Genomic DNA, 4,201 nt, shown 5'->3' on the forward strand with positions numbered 1-4,201 from the left:
GAACCCCAGAGTTCTCGCATATGTGCGAGCCGCCTAACCAGCTGCACAGCTCTCGTGTTGTGATTTAGCTAAAACTGTCACGTGAAAACTGTCACGCGAGTTAAAAGCTTCCAGTAGTTGAAATATATACGTGTAGGGGCGGAGATAGGGGGGTGCGAGCAGGGGCTAGACACCCCCAACAACTTTCAGCGAGCAGTGTGGTACTATCTACGTACGTACTGTTGCTGTGCTAATGGCCAGGAGTAATAATTAACTTAATTGGCCCAAGCTTGATCAACGCACAGAACTAAAAGCCCAGCCCATGTGACATCGTGGCTTTGCCCTGTGCCGTTTGTTTTGCCCTGCCATCAATCAGAATCATCAGATCGGCATCCGATCAGATCGACCGTGTATCTGCGTCTCGCTGCTATATGGGAGTCTAGGTCTAGTGCACTTCCCGTGGCCACTTGCCGCCGTTCGCCTCGCCGCCGTCCACAATCACATACGAGCACACGGAGACGGAGGGACGCCAAGAGATTGAAGACCTGCTGTGAGCATCTATGTATTCTAATCTGTCCACTTAGTAGTCCTGCAACGGCGGCCTCTTTTTGCCGTCGCCGGCATTCCCCACGCAGATGGCGCCGTTAAGCGAATTCTCTGGCTATCGTTTCTTAAGGTACATACATACAGCTAATCTACTCTTTGATGCTCCAATTTTAAATAACTTAATTCATAAGAATAGTTAATTACTACATCTATTGAGATGAGATATAGATCTAATTTATCTGTTCTTTCATTTAGCTATAAAATATTATCTAGTTTAACCTTGAGAGGAATTAAGAATAATGCAGATTATTACTCTCTCCACACTTAATATGGGACTGAGGGAGTAACTTTTATAATCTTATAGATAAATGTGTGCATAGCTAAATTTAAACAAACAGTCTAACAACATTTTTTTTTATTTTTTTTGCGAAATACACAACATTTATTGTTGCGACTTGTATAACTAAGACAAATTATACATGTGATGTTACTCAAAAATGTATGTTCGTGAGTGTGAGACTTGATCCTTGCTTCTTCGCCCCCCCTATATCCAAATCCTGGCTCCGCCCCTGTTCCAGTAGTTGAAATATATAGGTGTTGAGTTAAAAGCTTCCAGTATATAGGTGTTGAGTTTTTTTATATACGTGTTGAGTTAAATGCTTCCATTAGTTCACTACTCACATGACAAGCTTCTGTTGAAGTAGTTGAGTAGTGAACTAAGTACCGCGGTTAAGCGCGTGATGCATGCGTGGATCAGTCCTGCAGTGATGCAACTAGCTAGCTGCTACTTGACGAGATTCCATTTCAACAAACAGGCGAGGCATTGGAAAGCAGCTATGCGCATGGCATGTGACGAACGAGATGGATTAATGGGGGTGGACGGACGCGCTCCATCTCAGATTCAAAGATACTGCAACTTAATAAGAAGATCTAGCTGTTAATCAGTTCATAAGAGCATCTCCAGCAGTTGGCCCCTGAGGGGGCGTCTAAAATCGCCGTCTGGAGATGAGCCAACGCAAAAAAAAAGCCTGGGAGCGAGTTGGTCCCCAGCCCGGTCCAAGGCCGCCTCCAGACGCGTCTAATTTTTTTCAAAAAAAAAAACGTTCGGCGAAGTTCGGCTAAACACGTCTAAATTTTGGCAAACTTTGGCATATATTAGACATGTTCACGGCTTATACATAGCAAATATATCTAAAACAAGAACTCGTTGAACGCGGAGTAGTCGCCGTCATCGCCGCCATCCTCACCGCCGTCGTCATCATCAGCCTTCTCCTCCTTGACGCGGCCGTCCCTGGTGGACCCCTGCCCGGCGTCGCCATGGCGGACTGGTGGCGGCGGCGGCGCGTCGTCGTCGTCGCTGTCATCGAGGACGACGATGTAAGGGAACGCGGCAGAAAACAAAAAAATTCCGACCTACGCACCAGCCCAGGACCACTATGGAGACTGCATACATGGTTTGATCTTTTTCGTTACCGACTCGTAGCGCAGTGGAAGTAGAGTCGATGACGAATGATGGTGCAGATCCCCGCAACTAGGATTTACAACCTCCCAACCGCGAGGATGTATACCCTCATCCGCCCCACGGACAGCCCTCCGGGAGGCGGTCGGATAGTCCCTCGGACGGAGTCGCGGACAGCCCTTCGGGAGGACCCTCAAAACTCGGACGGTCACTCGGACAGCCCTTCGGGAGGATTCACAGAACTCGGACCGTCATTTGGACAGCCCTTCGGGAGGCACTCTCAAAACAGCTCCTCGGGCAAAAGGATCGAAACTACGACCTCTCTACGGGGTTGCACACATACGGTGTCATCTATCCGGCAAGGCTTCGCCGTCCAGAACTACTTCCCACCGGAACCCAGACAACCTTTCGACTCTACGAACCTATTTCGCTGGGAGGGAGAGAGAAGCCAGATCATGCATGGCACTTGTATGTGAGAAGGGATGATGGTTTGGGCAACCCCTCACCTCCTATTTATAGGAAAACCAAGGGATAGTATGCCTCCACAAATACCCAAAGTGCCCACGCTTTATGTCATACATAAGGGCAAAATGGGGAGGCAGGTGGAGCACCAAATGGTGGAAGGAAGCCTCATGGGGGCCCCCCCAATGGCACCAACGAAATTGGCAGCCCTCTTGGGTGGCTCTACCACCTTCCTATCCATCCATGTCATCCCAAAAAATCTTGGGACAAAGCCCAAAATAATGGCTTTCAATAAAATATTCCAAAAAGCACTTTCACTATTCATGACGACATTTTTCGGCGTCCGTTCGAACTGAAAATATTCATGTCGGCTTAGAAAATTTCTAGTACCCACCATAATGATTTTCAATGCGTTCTGGAACAATTCCAGTTTAGTGATTTTCATCTGTGAAAAGCATCTTAACCGGTTCCGGCAGCTCCGAAACATTTCCGGTTTTTATTTCTGAAAATTCCAAAAAGTTTCCAGAATGATTTTGGCACCCTCCAAGAATTATCAGGCATGTGCCGAAACCATTTTGACTTAATGCCATACCCCGAAACAACTTTTTTGGTTTCACCAGAACTCATCCGGTGACCTCTCTTTTCAGAACTTTTCTGATGTCTCCGAAAAACCTTTTCCGAAAACTTTCTCTCAGACTCCCTGTCTAGTATTCAACAGATAGATGACCCTTAAGCGTGTGACCCTATAGGTTTAGTGAAGTATAAACATGACCCGGAACCCCTTCCGATCAATGATCAACATCGGAGCCGTGGACACCCATATTGACCCCTATACCCACACGAATGAATATTTGAGTGAACCTTCAGTTGTTGTGTGCTATTCCTGTTGCTTCGCGATATGTTACAAATACCCGAGGTGAGACATGTTGGCATCCCTGTGGATCAACTCCTTGTCCACTATGCCAGTTACCTCGTTACCGATATTGTTCTCTTTTCACGTTCCGTGTTCCGACATCCCCGTGATCAAATCACCCTGTGTCTGGCCAGACGATGATGGATACCGTAACACTGAGAGGGCCCAGAGATATCTCTCCATCGACGGAGGAGCAAATCCCAATCTTGAGCTATCAAGTTACTTAACATACTTTTCCATGAACCCATAAGCCGCCGTAATAGCCACCCATTTACGGATGACGTTTAACAAACCCCAAAGTTCATGAAGCAAGCATGAAGAAACTCGATACTCTCATGGTCTAAGGAATTATGCAAATATAAACTTCTTGTGTTATTAACCATTAACTTGTGACGAATGTATCTCATAGCATAACATCAATTCGGGTCGATTCAACACAAATGTTCCTCTAACATTGTGCCCTCAAAATTGCTGGCATAGACATGCCCATGATCAGGAAAACAGAACCATCATGCAACACTTGAGCTAGTCTTAGATGCCAGACTAGGAATACATTTTATCGTTTATTATTCCACACGTGCATATGAGTCTTCCTCCAAGCCTCGTTTTATTTCAGACTCGAGAACCATAGCAGTTATAGCATGGAACATAAACCTAATTATGAACAGGGAGATAATCAATAACATTTATTATTGCCTCTAGGGCATATCTCCTACAGACTCTCACTTGCACTAGAGTCAATAATCTAGTCAGTGCTAATGCAGTTTACACCTATGGCATTCTGGTGTAAAAATGCTTCGCTTGTGGTATAGCCTGATGTCCAATGGATCTGACGACTTCAG

Source organism: Triticum urartu, chromosome 3A (genome assembly GCF_056163025.1).
Source record: "Triticum urartu cultivar PI428250 chromosome 3A, HENAU_Tu73, whole genome shotgun sequence".
Taxonomy (NCBI): Eukaryota; Viridiplantae; Streptophyta; class Magnoliopsida; order Poales; family Poaceae; genus Triticum; species Triticum urartu.